At 43.2% G+C, this 17,955-nt stretch overlaps 1 protein-coding gene and 1 non-coding gene across 2 annotated transcripts in view; both read right to left on the bottom strand.

Moving 5' to 3' along the window:
* OCA2 (OCA2 melanosomal transmembrane protein) overlaps positions 1-17,955 on the bottom strand; it is a 207,786-nt gene that overhangs the window by 15,484 nt on the left and 174,347 nt on the right. The gene's annotated exons all lie outside the window — the stretch shown is intronic.
* Positions 16,807-16,943, bottom strand: LOC119940456. The gene has a single exon (XR_005454933.1). It is a non-coding gene; the product is annotated as a small nucleolar RNA SNORA7 (small nucleolar RNA).

Genomic DNA, 17,955 nt, shown 5'->3' with positions numbered 1-17,955 from the left:
ATACTGCACTTAAATTTCCTCCAGAAATCATCTGGCCTCATTTGAAGAATTTTAAAACATCACTCAGAGACCATCAGAACTCCTCTGGTTATGGCCAAACCATTGGAAGCTCTTCATGCTTACTGAACAAAGAAGGATTCCAGAGAGACTTGGAAAATCTGAGCTTTACTGTTAAAAATGAAAAAACCAAAAAAAAAAAAACCACTTGTTTTTTTTCATCCATTATGATCAACCTTCTGTTCAGACGGGCCTTGTAATATGTGGCTGTGAAACCCTAACTACAAATTTTCACAAAAGATTCTCTCCTGCCTTCACACTGAGTAATAACTTCTGATTGGGCAAGGAGCCAAAAAGCAGAAGTGAATGAAATTCAGAACAACTCCTAAGCTCCACAGTCAGTAACCAGATTATTATGGTATTTTGTTTAGGTCGGGAAATGGGAGGGTGAAAATCCAGGATACTAACAATAACAAAAACAATAATAATGATAATAGTGGTATTTGTAAGCCCTTACTATGTGCCCAGTGTTATATAAAGCACTGGAATAGATACAGAAGACACAGGATAATCAGACTGGATATAGTCTCTGTCCCACACAAGACTGTTATTTAAAAGGAAGGGAGGACAATGTTATATTTTCTTTATAGCATTTGTTAAGCGTCTTCTAGACTGTGAGCCCGTTGTTGGGTAGGGACCGTCTCCATATGTTGCCAACTTGTACCTTCCAAGTGCTTAGTACAGTGCTCTGCACACAGTAAGCGCTCAATAAATATGACTGAATGAATGAATTGGGGTAGATACTCGTTAGTCTGGCCAGATACAGGCCTGCCCACCCATAGCCTCAGTAGGAGGGAGAACAGCTACTGAATCTCCATTTTACAGTTAAGGAAACTTGGGCATGGAGATGGTAAATGACTTGCCCAAGGTCACACAGCAGGAAAGTGGTGGCACTGGAATTGGAACCCAAGTACTCTGGCTCCCAGGCCTATGCTTTATCCAGGAGGCCACGCTGCTTCTGAGTTCATTCATTCATTCACTCGTATTTATTGAGCACTCACTGTGTGCAGAGCACTGTACTAAGCGCTTGGGAAGTACAAGATGGCAACAAGTTCTAATCCCCATCTTATGGATAAGGGAATTGAAGCACAGAGAGTTATGTGACTTGCCTAAGGTCTCACATTGCTGGGATTAGAAATCAGATGGCCCTATTCATTGTGCCTCGCAAATGAATCAATCAAACCTATTTACTGAATGTTTAGAGCGCTGCACTAAGCACTTGGGAAAGGACAATATAACAGAGTTAGAAGGCGTTTTCCTTGCTCACAATGAGCTTAAGTCTAGAGGAGTAGACGGACATTACTATGTATAAATAAATTACAGATATATACCTAAACTGTGAGCAAGTTGTGGGCAGGGATTGTCTCTGTTGCTGAACTGCACTTCCCAAGTGCTTAGTACAGTGCTCCGCGTGCAGTAAGCGCTCAATAAATACGATTGAAGAATGAATGAATGAGCGAGCACTAACTATGGGCAGAGCATTGTGCTAAACTTTTGAGAGAGTACCACAGAGTAAGTAGATATGATCCCTGTAGATAGCCCCTTCCTTCCTCTCCCCCTCGTCCCCCTCTCCATCCCCCCATCTTACCTCCTTCCCTTCCCCACAGCACCTGTATATATGTATATATGTTTGTACATATTTATTACTCTATTTATTTATTTATTCATTTTACTTGTACATATCTATTCTATTTATTTTATTTTGTTAGTATGTTTGGGTTTTTTTCTCTGTCTCCCCCTTTTAGACTGTGAGCCCAATGTTGGGTAGGGACTGTCTCTATATGTTGCCAATTTGTACTTCCCAAGCGCTTAGTACAGTGCTCTGCACATAGTAAGTGCTCAATAAATAAGATTGATTGATTGATTGATTGATCCCTGCCCTCCAGGAACTTTCAATACAGTAGGGGAGATGGACATTAAAATAAATCACAGGCAGAGGAGGCAATCAGTTACCAGGTTATGTACATAAGTGCTGTGGAGGATGAGCTCCTAAGTGCGTACTAACTCAAGGGCATGCGATGTAAAAGGGAGCTAAAATAGGGTGGGGAGATGAGGAATTATTCTTCCTGGAAAGAGGTTTGATTTTAGTAGGGCTTTGAAAATGGGCTGAGTGGCAATCTGGTGCATATGAAGGGGGAGGGCATTTCAGGCAGGCAGAAGGGTGTGAGCGAAATATCGGTGGCAAGAGAAATTCCTCATCTCTAAATTGAGGATTAAACAACTGCTTCCCTCCCCCAGAGACAGTGAGGGACATGGAGGGTGCCCAATCTGATTTTCTTTAATCTATCCCAGTGCTTGGCACAGTTTAGGTGACTACTAAATGCCACCATGTTCATTATTACTATAGAGTAATCATCCAGATGAGTGGCATGAAAAGAAAAAAAGTATCTGGTCCACCACAATCATTAGATGCATATTTTTAGCTAGTAGATAAACAGTATTTGCACTATGAAATGCGGCTTTAAACCAGCTGCATTAAGGAAAAGTGCATTATAGGAAATAATGGAAAGTAGTAACAAAGGTTTCTAGCAAACCTCCCGCCAGCTTTCTATTTCCTATACGCCACTTTAGCTGAAAAGGTTCACGTTGCCTATGACCTAGAACTCGAGACTGGACTGTAAATCCAGAAACACCAGCAAAGAGACTGAGGTCTGGCATGACAGCAAACAGTTCCAAAGGGAAAGTCAACCTCTTATGCGGAATGAGTTCTCATTAAACTATGTGCCCTCTGCATTTAATTTATTTTTGGAGATGGGGTCTGCGTGAATGAGATCAGGAAAATGAAAAGAAAGAGTGCTTGTGCCTTCTGATTACCTACTTGTGTGACTTAAATTACAGTTTCCTGAAAAACAAACCAAGAATGCACTGACACGTTAGCCATTTCCTAGGTCTAAAAATAATAATAATGATGATGGCATTTATTAAGCACTTACTTTGTGCAAGGCACTGTTCTAAGCGCTGGGGAGGTTACAAGGTGATCAAGTTGTCCCACGGGGGGCTCACAGTCTTCATCACCATTGTACAGATGAGGTAACTAAGGCCCAGAGAAGTGAAGTGACTTGTCCAAAGTCACACAGCTGACAACTGGCGGAGCCGGGATTTGAACCCATGACATCTGACTCCAAAGCCCGGGCTCTTTCCACCGAGCCAGACTGCTTCTCAAAGTGAAGGATCAGTGTAGAGTACTGTCAGAACCCCATTCCGAAGGATCCTGGTAATTTAAAGCCACTGCAAAAACATCGCTCCATGGGGAAATTGTGTTTTTCAAAAACAATCCTAATTCTTAGGTTTCATGGGACTGTTTTCTTGTGATTCAGCTTCCCTGATAGAAGGTCTGAAAGCATAAAAGTATATGGCCTAAATCAGAAAAGTTATCTGCATCTCTTGTTCATTTTTTTCCTTCTATGACGAAAAAATGAGTTTTTTCCCAAGCAACTGCTAAGTGATCTTTCTACAGCACCAATGTTGGAAAATCTGAGGGGGGTAACAAGGTATTTCAGCACTCAGGACAAGAAAGAAAACTTACAGCCTCTACTGTTATGTTTAATTCACTTTACAGAGCATTGAAGACTTACGATTGAGGCACGGTTCTAGGTCCTCAGCTCTGCACCAGGAGGCCATCGCATTTGCCATTTTCTGGTCAAGGCCCGGCTCTGCCACTTGTCTGCTGTGTGACCTTGGCCAAGTCACTTAGCTTCTCTGTGCCTCAGTGACCTCAACTGTTAAATGGGGATTGAGACTGTGAGCCCCACGTGGGACGGGGACTTTGGCCAACTCCATTTGCTTGTATCCTCCCCAGAGCACAGGACAGTGCCTGACACACAGTAAGTGCTTAACAAATGCCATTATTATTATCAATAATATTACAGAATGGATGTACAGAATTCCTTAGACAGCCCAGACTGGGAGGCTGGATAGGGAAGGAGGTCACTAATCTTTCCTCATGACAGGATTTTAGGGAATTCTCCTTGGAGCCGTCAGGTTGGTAGTGTCTTTCCACTCTTGGAAAGTTTCCACCGAAACGCTTTCCTGCTTCTGTCTACCATAACACAAGGCCAGATCAATCCCTGCTGGGATCTGGGCTTGGCCCGTCTCGCAAGTCCACCCAGTTATCCCCCACCAACTCGACTCACGGGAGAGACACTGAGGGGACCAAAAGGGAAACAGTTGGAATCCGAACACAGCTTGGGTGGAACATTCCTCTCTCTCTCTCGCAGCAGGGAATCCTGCTCTAGCCTCAGCCACAGGGATGGGGCAGGGGTAACAGGAGACCGGACGGGATCATGACAAGGGCTTGGATTGTATCTGCTGACCACAGTCCCCACTGTCTCACCTGCCCCTGTGCCCCTTCCCCTGACAGTTTTTCCAGGACCTGGGGTGAGGAGAGGAGGATAAAGGGGATCCCAGCATCAGACCTCACCTGTCTGCTCCAAGACAAGCAGTCTCCTGTCTCCTGTTTTGCGTCAGGGCAGAACAGTTTCCCTTTAAAAGGTGGCCTCTGTGGCTGTTGTGCTCTGGCAGACAAGGGCGTCCCAGTGGGGGCTACCTCATTTCTGGGACGGTGCCCACCCGGAAGGAAGCAGGGCCCGAATTGGCGCAGATGCAGAGCCAAACTCCAAGCCGATGGCTCCCCGCCATCTCCCTGACTCAATCTTTTATCAGCCCCCTTCTCCTTTACAGATCAGAGAATGTATAATGGCTTCTGCTCATGCACAGCATTCAGAGGGAAGTGAGAGGGTGGAGTCGAGTGGTAACGCTGGGACCGCCCTGCCCATTCTGATGTGTCTGTGTGGCAGCCATTTTTGCACTATCTAGACTGAAAGCTCATTGTGGGCAGGAAATGTTATCGGTTTATTGTTATAGCGTACTCTCCCGAGTGCTTAGCACAGTGATCTGCATACAGTAAGCGCTCAATAAATATGACTGAAGGAATAACATCCCAAGGGATAGCCACTGATTGATTGATTGATGGAATATGGACCACTTAGAGAAGCAGCGTGGCTCAGTGGAAAGAGCCCGCGCTCATGGGTTCAAATCCCAGCTCTGCCAACTATCAGCTGTGTGACTTTGGACAAGTCACTTCGCTTCTCTGTGCCTCAGTTACCTCATTTATAAAATGGGGATTGACTGTGAGTCCCCTGTGGGACAACCTGATCACCTTGTACCCTCCCCAGCACTTAAAACAGTGCTTTGCACATAATAAGTGCTTAACAAATACCATTATTATTATTATTATTATTAGAACAGTGCTCTGCACATAGTAAGCGCTTAAAAAATGCCATCATCATTATTATTATTATTCTCTCGGCCTCAGTTACCTCATCTGTAAAATGGGGATTAAAGACTGTGAGCCCCCCGTGGGACAACCTGATCACCTTGTAACCTCCCCAGCACTTAGAACAGTGCTTTGCACATAGTAAGCACTTAATAAATGCCATTATTATTATTATTATTATTATTACTTAGCCATATCCTCCCAAAGGCCTGAAACTCACCCTCCCCTTTCACATATGACCAACAGCTAACCACCTTCAAAGCCTCATTACAATCACATCTCCTCCAAGAGGTCTTCCTTGATTAAACCCTTACTTCCCCTACTCACTCTTCCTTCTGTGTTGCCTTAAACTCATATTCTTTAAGCACTTGATATTCACCTTCACCCCAGATCATTTATGTACACATTAATTATTATTAATAATTTTTTATTGTCTGTCTCCCCTTCTAGACTGTAAGCTCCTTGTGCGCATGGAATGTGTCTACAAACTCTGTTGCGTGTACCTCTCAAATGCTTAGAGAGGTACTCTGCACACAGTAAGTACTCAGTAAATAGCACCGATTGATTGTCTGATTGATGGATGGATATCGATGTAGTCAGAAAATACCTAATTGCTAAATAATGCAGAAGTGGTTTTAGTTGCTCTCTCCTTCAGAGAAGGGGGTGGCCAAGGCCTCCCCTTATCCTAGGAGCCAGGTATATATACAATGCCTCCACGTTAATCCAGCCTATTCCATGTGCCACCTCACTATAATTTCCAATTTGATGGTGGCCCATGCCCTCCTAGAATTTTTTTTGGATTAATTCCAAACACTCTCCCAATCATCAGCCATCTATCGGCATAATCTCAGACGCAAACCTCACCCTCAATGAATCCTTGCGATTGTGTTATTTCAATAGTTTGGAGAGGGATGGCTGGAAGAGAGATTTTTATTTTTCCTCCACTGCAGAAACATCGCCTTCACCTGGCATATGTTAGTGCTCTTTTATGAAAGAAATATTAGGCCTGAGCTTTGAAACAAAACACCATTTCAAGGTCATTTTTTATTATATGGGTTTGTGAATTTCAGGTCATCACCTGTGACAACCTGTCTAAGTCTGCTTTCTTTGCCTTAAAGAGGGAAAGAAACCTTTTCAAGATCCCTGGCTGCTTTCCTAGTAAAGCCAGCCTGTTCTAGAATTTCATTCTCTGGGATGGTAAATCACCCAACTTCTAAGGAACTTCTCCTCTGCCTGGAGGTGTTGACTGAACACTGTAATTATAATATAATATAATAATAATGATGATAATAATGGTATTTTTAAGCACTTACTATGTGTCGAGCACTGTTCTAAGCACTGGGGGAGATACAAGGTTAACAGGTTGTCCCACGTGGGGCTCACGGTCTTCAAACCCATTTCACAGATGCGGTACCTGAGGCCCAGAGCAGTTAAGTGACTTGCCCAAAGTCGCACAGCTGACAAGTGGCGGAGCCAGGATTCAAACCCATGACCTCTGAATCCCAAGCCCAGGCTCTTGCCACCAAGCCATGCTGCTTCTCATAATAATAAATGAACCCAGGAGAAAGATGAGAATCAGTTTCTTCCCTCGAAAGAAAAAAGGCAAAATTGAAACTAAAAATGAAAAACTCGAAAACATGTCTTATAATAGAGCACCCTCAACAATCACTATGCAGTGGTCAGTGAAATTAATTTTTTTCCGGCTGTGTGAACTGAGATTTTTCATCTCTACAAACTTTCTAACCTTCTCCTTGGGCCAGGAGGCCTTGCCAGTACAGAGACCCTAGTTTTCCATCTCAAATGAGAGGGATGATTTATTTGGCTATCATCCATAATACTCGGGACATTCCTGAAGCCGTTTTAAAATTCTCAGGCCACAGATCAAAGTATGAGTGCTTAGGTCTCAAAACACAGCTGTCTGACTGCTGAAGTGCTGGATCTGCTTCTCTGGGCTAAATCTGCTTTTCCGACCTGAAACAGAAATACAGCCTGACTTTAAATACCTCCGCCCCCTTCCCTGAAATGATCATTTAGTTTTCTTATTGCTATAGCATCCCTTAGAATTTCTTATCTTCAATATAGGAATCTATTTACATGATGATTGGAAATAATCATTTGGGGACGTGAAAGGCTTCTGACCCTATTTTGTTGCTTGTTAACGTTTCCAGTGATGGACTGGAAGATGGGAGAGGGGTTCATTCATTCAAACGTATTTATTGAGTGCTTACTGTGTGCAGAGCACTGTACTAAGTACTTGGGAAGTACAAGTTGACAACATATAGAGACGGTCCCTACCCAACGACAGGCTCACAGTCTAGAAGGGGGAGACAGACAACAAAACAAAACATGTGGACATGTGTCAAGTCGTCAGAACAAACGGGTTGCATCGACAGGCTGCAGGAAGCTCCCTGCCTTGACGGAACTGATGGGTCGTGGATTTTTACCTCATCACAAGTGGACACATGCTTATTCAGAAAGTTCAGAACCAGCCGCCACACTGCGTACCAACATCCAAGGGGGCACAGCTAACCTGGAAGGCTGTTAAATAGCCAAATTTAGCCTCCCCTGTCCTTTCCACCTATTGTCCCAACACCCAAGGAACAAAAAAGGTCCTCTCTGAGTGGAAAAAGTAAAATGAAATCTGCTTATTAAATGAGTCTCTTCTGGCTTTTTAATAGTCAACTGCAATGCAGCATGCTAGGCAAGATCACAAAAGTGTGTTTTAAATATCCGTTCAAATCGTTTCTGGCAGGAGAGTTGTGGGGAATAAAGGAGTAGCATGGAATGGCACTATGAATCTGGAAAATGGTTTGGCTCTGCCGACAGTTTCCAGAATGTTAATGGAACATTCTCTAAGGAAGCCGGATCCTCGAAAGTTAACGGGATCGCTCCATCTGGCCCCTTTCTGCCATGGACTGGGGGCTTAGTTTTCCAGACGAAGAAACTAGGAGAATTCAGTCAGTTTGGGAGCATCCTATGGTGTGCCTATCCTAGTGGATAGAGAGCATGGGCCTGGGACTCAGAAGGACCTGGGTTCTAATCCCTGATCCACCACGTGTCTGCTGTGTGGCCTTAGGCAACTCACTTCCCTTCTCTGAGACTCAGTTACCTCATCTGTAAAAAGGGGATTAAGACTAGGAGCTCCGTGTGGGGCAGGGACTGTGTCCAACCTGACTTACTTGTATCTACCCCAACGCTTAGTACAGTGCCTGGCATATGATAAGCACTTAACAATTACCACAATTATTATTATTACCTGCCTGCTCTCCTGAGCCAGAAGAGATTTCTATGGGCTAACATATTTCTCTTGGCTTAAACTAGAATCCAGCATAAAGAGAAGCTGGAGCAAATTAACCTGGGCGGTATCACAGACTGTACCCTGTTTCCGGCCATTTCCCCAAACAATCTCGGAGGCAGCCTCAATGAGGAAACATATAATTTCTGGCTTTTGTTACTCTGATCATCAACTTGACCCATGCTAGTTCTGAACTTTGGTGGCTTTAAATGAATGTACGTATATGTCAATGGTATTTGTTAAACAATCAGTCAGTCATATTTATTGAGCACTTTCTGTGCGCAGAGCACTGTACTAAGCACCTGGGATAGTACACATTTACAGTTGACACGTTCCCCGCCCACAACGAGGGGGAGACAGACATTAATGTAAATAAATAAATTATAGATATGTACGTAAGTGCTGTGGAGCTGGGAAGCGCTTAAACAAATACCATCATTATTATTATTATTAAAGGGAGCAAGTCAGGGCGATGCAGAAGGGAGCTGAAGTAAAGGAAAGTAGGGTTTAGTCAGGGAAGGTCTCTTGCCTTCAGGAAGGCTTTGAAGAAAGGGAGAATAATTGTTTGTTGAATACGAGGAAGCAGGGCAGTCCAGGCCAGAGGCAAGACATGGGCGAGAGGTTGGCAGTGAGATAGATGAGATCGAGGTACGGTGAGTGAAGTGTGTGGTTTGGATTATAGTAGGAAAGCAGCAAGGTAAAGCAGGAAGGGGAAGGGTGATTGAGTGGTTTAAAGTCAATGAGACGGAGTTTCTGTTTAATGCTGAGGTGGAAGGGCAACCACTGGGGGGTTCTTGAGGAGTGGGGAAACATGGGCTGACTGGTTCTGTGGAAAAATGATCCAGGCAGCCGAGTGAAGTATTGACTGGAGTGGGGAGAGACGGGAGGCAGGGATGTCAAAAAGGAGACTGATGCAGTAATCAAGTACGGATAGGATAAATGCGTGGTTTGACACGGTGGCAGTTAGGAAAGTTTAGGGATGTTGTGGGGGACTAGGTGACAGACTGAATATACGTTAAGCACTTTCTATGTGCCAGATACAGTACTGAACACTAGGGTAAATACAAGATAATCAGGTTGGATACCGTCCATGTCTCACACGGGGCTCAAAGTCTTAATCCCCATTTTACGGACGAGATAACTGAGGCACAGAGAAATTAAGTGACCCACCCAAGGTAACACAGCAGGCAAGTGATGGAACTGGGATTAGAACCTGGCCCTCTAACTCCCAAGCCCATGGTCCTTCCACTAGACTACACCTCTCAAATATTACTTAGAAAACCTCAATTTCCTTTCCAATCGTGGAGTAAGGGGTTGAGAGCAAGCTTAGGGATGCTCTGGAGACAGAACTTCTCAAGGGACTCAAGTCCACATTTCACCTGGGAGGCACATATACGGTAGGAAGTGTTAGAACTGGGTGAAAAAATCGAGAAGCAAAGTTTCCATAGCCAAATTTTGGCTTTACATCAGAGGACTTGGGGCCAGATCCAGTCTAGTGATGTGAACCAAAGAAAATTACCTGAATGATTCCATATAATAATAACAATAATAATTTGTTAAGATCTTACTATGTGCCAAGCAGTGTATTAAGCACTGGGGTAGGTTATCAGATCAGAAAAAAACTCAACTTTTCTCCAAATTATCTGAAAAATGTGTCATTTCTCCATTTAGCCAGAGGGCATTTCATTCATTCATTCAATCATATTTATTGAGCGCTTACTGTGTGCAGAGCACTGTACTATGCGCTTGGGAACATATAGAGATGGTCCCTACCCAACAGCGGGCTCACAGTCTAGAAGACTGTGACAATGACAATGATTGGAATGAGGAGAAATTAAATGCCATAAAAATGGTCATCTACTGAAAACACTGGATATGGATGAACAAATAGGTGAAGAAAAGGTAAAATACCACGTCTTTGCATGTAACTTATCAGGACCTTAACACTGAGCATTTTTATTATTATTATTGTTGAATTTGTTATGTGCTTTCTATGTGTCAAGCACTGTTGTAAGCACTAGGATACAAAATAATCAGGTTGGACACAGTCCCTGTCCCACATGGGGCTCAAAGTCTAAGTAGGAGGGGCAACAGGTATGGAATTCCCATTTTATAGTTGAGGAAATTATAAGAATCTGCTTCACCGCTCTGGAAAGCTCTTTCAAATCAACAGACTTTGTGCATTATTCCAAGTGCCAGAACATTAAAAAATTACAGAATGCAAAAGTCTGCATCGTAGAGGCATACGACCAAGAAAACGATACGAATGACTGGGAACTGCTTCACCGAATCAGCAGCCAATATGGACTGATGACAAGTCTAAGGAAAACTGATGTTTTCAGCCTGTACCGGGGAAGCCAAACACACAACCAAAATCTGGATTTATAATGGACAGCTGAATGCCATCATAGAACTGTATCCCTGTAAAACGCAAAGACCAAGAGAGAAATGATAGGAAAGGAAGTAGAAAACAAAAGGAAAAAGGTCAACGCATCCATCAGAGATTGTCAAATAGAATGTAGCAGCAGCCTGTTATCACACTCCATACAAAACTAAAGGTCTGCATAGCTGCAGTGCTGTCCAACCTACTGTGAGACCGGTACCCACACAGCCGTCGTAACTGGTTTCCTAGGTGGTCGACCACCATTTACAGGTCATAATCAATATCAAATGCCATGACAAGATGACAAATAACGCCGATCTTGAATCTAATCAGTCTCGGCAACAGATTGAATATGGTGTGTGAAAGAGAGGGAAGAGTCAAGGAGGATGCCAAGGTTGTGGGAAATTTTTCTCATTATTATCTTTACCCATTGGTGGGGATTTGGGTCCTACAAACTGAAGTCTGGATTTAGGGTGTGCAAAAGGATAGCTCCATTCAGACTCATAGAAAAATTGATACTGACCACTCCTGGAGGCTGAAGACAGAGTGAAGATTATAGAGGGGCCAAGTACAGAATTTGTTTCAGATGGTAAGTGAGGTAAAAAGCCAGACAGTAACTGGCAGGGGTGGCAAATTAGATCTTGACCTCCCTGTCAAGATGACAATCAAGATGGCACCCGCACTAGAGACCACATGACCTCATCAATATGGCCACCAGCTGCTCAGAATGATCTCTGCTCCCCTTCCTCTGCTGTACATGACAGGCAATTTTAGTTTATTACAGGACCTTTGGTTTCCCCACCCTCCCCAAATAAATGCTTCCCACTCGCAAGTTGTATGAAAGAAAGGAATCCTCTAAAAGATTTGGGGTTTGTTTTCTAAAGAGAGAATTTAGTTTTTCCGATGAAATAACACCCTAAGAATGACTTCTCATACAAGGTAACCGACTTAAAGGAGTCTCTGCATACCTTATGCTTTTCTTAAAAAATATGTCATCTGCATAATGGAATAAAATGATCCTCTACAAATCGGGGAGCGGCGGAGTGGGAGGGGGAGGTTGTGGAGAGCACGGTGATTTAAAGATCCACCCCAGAGAATTTCTGAAAAGGTACTACAGTTACATTAGATATTATGAACCAGTTTTTGAAAGAGTGACACTTTTAAAGTCTGCAAATAATATCCCTTGTCAGTAATTCCCTGGAGAATTTTCAAGGAGTAGAGTCATGGCATTGTAAATTTCCTTTATGGCATAAACCATACTGAGAATTTTGGCATACTGCATATTCAGGCATATTTTGGGTTAAGGTGCATCTAGAAATGATTTTTTTTAGGTCTGTCTTATCTTTGGTTCTTTTGCTGGTCTTCACACTTTATTTCAGTGAAAAGGCCTGTCTCTATTATTATTATTATTTTTAATCTTTACTGAATTAGGGAACACAGGGGACGGGTCTTTAATGAGGAGGGTGTTTTTACACGTCCTTCGACTGTGAGCCCACTGTTGGGTAGGGACCATCTCTATATGTTGCCAACTTGTACTTCCCAAGTGCTTAGTACAGTGCTCTGCACACACATACGACTGTATGAATGAATGAACTGTTTCTTCAACTGTCATTAACTTAATGGGTCTCTAACCATTGTTGTGTTGACATGAGAACAGCAAACACTGAGGCCAAAAATAGAGTGCTTACATTTCCAGGCATATAATGGTGAGATGAGAACATATGCAGGATTTCACCAACATGCACGTCTATTCGTCAGCGATGAGTGAAAAATCAAGGTTGAGGATTGAGTTTGCAAACCCAGCAGTAACACAAGGCTATGTACCTAAAGAACCACACACTTCTGAAAACATGCGCTGGAGTATTCACGCGCTGTAAGTTGTCGAATGCAAAATCACTTCTTCCAACCTGCATCGCCTGGAAAGTGGGAAGAAAACTCCCGGAAGCCCACAATAGCATTCTAGCCAAAGTGGCTAAAGAGATCAAGCGTTACGGCAGATCTGGCTGAAGTGACATAAGGTAACACATGAAAACAAAGAGATAAATCAAACGGGCAGAGGCAGAGAATTTCCTACAGTGGTCACTTTGCTTACCCAATGAAACAAGCCAAACTCAGTTGCACCCTGATTATACTGAATGTTTAAAAGTTTGAAACCAAACAAACAGATCCAAGATGCCTCTGCACAGCATCTCACAAAGAATAGAGAAGTGGAGAGGAAGCCAGACTACCATTAGTAGAGCAGAAATACATGTTTGTATATATAGATAGATAATTATCTATCTATCTATATGCATATATGTATCTCTATACACACACACACTCACATATTATAAAAGCCCACGATTCATTTTAGGAAACCAGCCATATGAAATGAGAACATATTTTAATAAATATTACAGGAGAAGAAAGATAGAACTATGAATTTGGCTTAACGTGAGCACAAAAATAGCCCATCAAAAATAGCTGATGTATCTGATTGTCTCAAAATTTGCAGCAATAAACAAGGCATAATTAGGAAAAGATTTAGATGCTTGTAAATATAGCTGCTTGCAAAGGCTTAGTTACAGAATATCTGGAATGCTCAAACAAACTTCCACAGCAAGATATTTACAGAATTTGGGCTAATCACAATCAATTTTGTTTAATTCTCAGGGAGAGGGAACTACTTGAGGAAAAGAACAAATGTGGAACTGGAGAAGCAGCGTGGCTTAGTGGAAAGAGCACAGGTTGAGAGTCAGAGGTCATGGGTTCTAATCCCAGTTCCGCCACTTGTCAGCTGTGTGACTTTGGGAGAGTCACTTAACTTCTCTACGCCTCAGTTATCTCATCTGTAAAATGGAGATTAAAACTGTGAACCCCATGTGGGACAACCTGATAACCTTGTATCTACCCCAGCGCTTATTCATTCATTCAATTCATTCATTCATTCAATCATATTTATTGAGTGCTTACTGTGTGCAGAGCACTGTAGTAAGTGCTTGGGAAGTACAAGTTGGCAACATAGAGAGACGGACCCTACCCAATAACGGGCTCACAGTCTAAAAGGAGGAGACAGACAACAAGACAAAACATGTGGACAAGTGTCAAGTCGTCAGAACAAAGAGAACTAAAGCTAAATGCACATCATTAACAAAATAAATAGAATAGTAAATATGTACAAGTGTTTATGTGCTTATACAGTGCTTGGCACATAGTAAGCACTTAACAAATACCATAATTATTACTATATCCAGTTGTCAGACAAATACTTGAAAACGATACTGTTGATAGTGAAGTGGCCCATCTTTGTCTCCTCAGCAATTTCTCCTCATCCCTTTTTAAGTGTGGCCCAAAGTGGACTCAAGTCTCTATTAGATGACTGCCTTCTGCAGAGAATATATAAGGAATATTATCCAATTTGTGAATGTTCAACTCTTGACAGCACCTGTGACACAACCCAGCTGGCTCATTTTTTGCTTGGGCCTAATTACTGCTGCAGCTCTTTGCTTCTCAAGACAGGGCTCACGTCTTCCACTTCTATTATACTTTGGCAAGAGTCTAGGACAGTGCTCGGCACATACATAGAAGATGTTTAATAAAGCTGTTGATGATTGACTCTGAGATTTGTCTGTCACACCCCACCTCGCCTCCCTATCCGCTCTACCCACTCTTGATGACCAGACTGATGCGCTCAACTTCATCCTCTCTACTCAACTCAACTCACTCGCTCCCCTATCCCTTCGTCGCTCTCACACCACTAACCCACAGCCCTGGATCACTGCCACTGTCCATTTCCTTCACTCTTATGCTCAAACTTTCTCTCTCCCACCCTCCAGGCTCATATCTCCTCCTGCCTTCGGGACATCTCCACCTGGATGTCTGCCCACCACCTAAAACTCAACATGTCTAAGACTGAGCTCCTTATCTTCCCTCCCAAACCCTGTCCTCTCCCTGACTTTCCCGTCACTGTAGACGGCACTACCATCCTTCACGTCTCACAAGCCCGCAACCTTGGTGTCATCCTTGGTGTCATAGAGAAGCGGCATGGCTCAGTGGAAAGAGCCCATGCTTTGGAGTCAGAGGTCATGGGTTCAAATCCCAGCTCCGCCACTTGTCAGCTGTGTGACTTTGGGCAAGTCACTTCACTTCTCTGGGCCTCAGTTACCTCATCTGTAAAATGGGGATTAAGTCTGTAAGCCCCCCATTGGACAACCTGATCAACTTGTTACCTCCCCAGTGCTTAGAACAGTGCTTTTGCACATAGTAAGTGCTTAATAAATGCCATTATTATTATTATTATCCTTGATTCCACTCTCTCATTCACCCCACACATCAGATCCATCACCCAAACCTGTCGGTTTCACCTTCACAACATCACCAAGTTCCGCTCTTTCCTCTCTATCCAAACTGCTGCTTTGTTGGTACAATCTCTCATTATATCCCAACTGGATTACTGCATCAGCCTCCTTTCTGATCTCCCAAACTCCTGTCTCTCCCCGCTTCAGTCTATACTTCACTCTGCTGCCCGGATTATCTTTCTACAGAAACGCTCTGGGCATTCACTCCCCTCCTCAAAAATCTCCAGTGGTTGCCTATCAACCTTCATATGAAATAAAAACTTCTCACTATTGGCTTCAAAGCTCTCCATTACCTCGCCCCCTCTACTTCACCTCCCTTCTCTCCTTCTACAGCCCAGTCCGCACACTCCGATCCTCTGCCGCCAACCTCCTCACTGACCCTCGTTCTCGCCTGCCGCGCCGTCAACCCCCGGCCCACATCCTACCTCTGGCCTGCAATGCCCTCCCGCCTCACATCCGCCAAACTAGCTCTCTTCCCCCCTTGAAAGCCCTACTGAGAAATCACCTCCTCCAGAAGGCCTTCCCAGACTCTGCTCCTCCTCCCCTCTGCTCTATCCCCTTCCCCGCCCCACGGTACTTGTGTATATTTGTACATATTCATTATTCTATTTATTTCATTAATGACGTGTATATAGCTATAATTCCATTTATCTATTCTGATGCTATTGATGCCTGTCTATTTGTTATGTTTTGTTGTCTGTCTCCCCATTCTAGACTGTATGCCCGTTTTGGGGTAGGGACTGTCTCCATCTGTTGCCGAACTGTACTTTCCAAGTGCTTAGTAAGTGCTCTGCACACAGTAAGCGCTTAGTAAATACAATTGAATGAATGAAGGTAGGAATTTGGTATCCACCCCACCCTCAGACCCACAGCATTTATGCACTTACACAGTGCTCTGCACACAGTAAGCGCTCAATAAATACAATTGAATGAATGAATGAACTTACCCATAAATTATTTATTTATATTAATATCTGTCTCCCGCTCTAAACAATAAGCTTGTTGTACGCAGGGAACGTGTTGACTAACTCTAGCGAGTTTTACTCTCCCAAGTGCTTAGCACACAGAAAATGCTCAATAAATACCTTTGATGATGATAATAACTGTGATGACAATGAGAAAACACGGGCCATTACTAAGTCTTGTCTTAAGCTGTTGAGTCGTTCCCAACCCATAGCGACTCCATGGGCATAATCATTCATTAGATCGTATTTACTGAGTGCTTACTGTGTGCAGAGCACTGTATTAAGAGCTTGGAAAATGCAATTCAGCAACAAAAAGAGACAAACCCAGACACATGCCCCACCTCCGTCTGCAATCATTCTGGTAGTGTATCCATTCAGTTTTCTTGGTAAAAATATGGAAGTGGTTTACTATTGCCGCCTTACATGCAGTAAATTTGAGTCTCTGCCCCTCAATTCTCTCCCCTGCTGCTGTTGCCCAGCACGAGTGAGTTTTGACATGTAGCAGATTGCCCTCCACTCACTAGCCACTGCCCAAGCTAGGACTGGAATGGGTAGGCCTCGCTTGACTTTCCCTCCTGTAGCCGAGACTGGTAGAGGACTGGAAACTCTCCAGGTGCGATTCTGAAAGGGGTATTACTGAGTCAGACCAGGTGTGATTCTGAAAGGGGTATTACTGAGTTAGATTATGCCAATCAGGCAGGCACCTTGTCTCTGACAGTGTTTACATGCTAAAAAACTTAAGGAAGTTCAAATTACATGACAATAAACTTTAATGGATCTATTCTGTAGCATTTGCCAATACACTATTTACCATTAGACTTGCTTTGCTATAGGTACTGAAAGGCAAAATTTAAGCTTTTATTTTCAAAACCTAAAGGAGCCGTTAATATGCTCTGATATTCTGTCTCCTTGTTGGTTAAAAAAATGTAAATGAATTCAATATTGTTTCTCCTTTTTTTGTAGCTACAGACAAAATTTCAGCTACTCTGCCAATTGGAGATCTGCAGCTGCCTTTATTGCTTAGCTGGGAATAAAGGATTTAAACAGGGTTCCAGAGGGCTAGGAGAAACTAATCATTGACTGCCACTGTGGGGCAAGGATTCAGATTTTTAAAACATCAGAAATGCTAGGCTCTGGAGCTCAGTGTCTGAAGGTCAGTTCTCCAAAGGCCAAAAGTGAGAGAGAGAGAGAGAGACACACCTTAGTGGAAAGTGTGTGGGACTTGAAAGTCATCAGACCTGGATTCTAGTTTTGAAACTGCTACTAGCCGCTGTGTAACCTTTGGCAAGTCGCTTATATTCTCTGTGCCTCACTTTCTTACCTGTAAAATGAGGATTCCTGTTCTCCTCCTCTATATTGTGAGTCCCATGTCTGACCTGATTAATTTCTATCCACTCCACCGCTAATAGTACTTTGCAGATAGTAGTATGAGCAAATATCATTTTAAAATGACAGTTTAAGACAACCCAGAGCAGTTTGTTTCTACTGATACAGTTTAGTGATTTGTAAGACTGCGTGGGGAAGATGTTTGAATGAGTAGAGAGTTAACGGCTTTTCCCTAAAACTACAATGTACCGACCATTCTTCGTTTCACCATGGACCTTGTCAATGTCCCATTCATTCAATCGTATTTATTGAGCGCT

This window comes from Tachyglossus aculeatus, chromosome 18, assembly GCF_015852505.1.
Source record: "Tachyglossus aculeatus isolate mTacAcu1 chromosome 18, mTacAcu1.pri, whole genome shotgun sequence".
Classification (NCBI taxonomy): domain Eukaryota; kingdom Metazoa; phylum Chordata; class Mammalia; order Monotremata; family Tachyglossidae; genus Tachyglossus; species Tachyglossus aculeatus.
The sequence above is the reverse complement of the archived record's forward strand: the minus strand, read 5'-3'. Positions and strand labels throughout refer to the sequence as shown.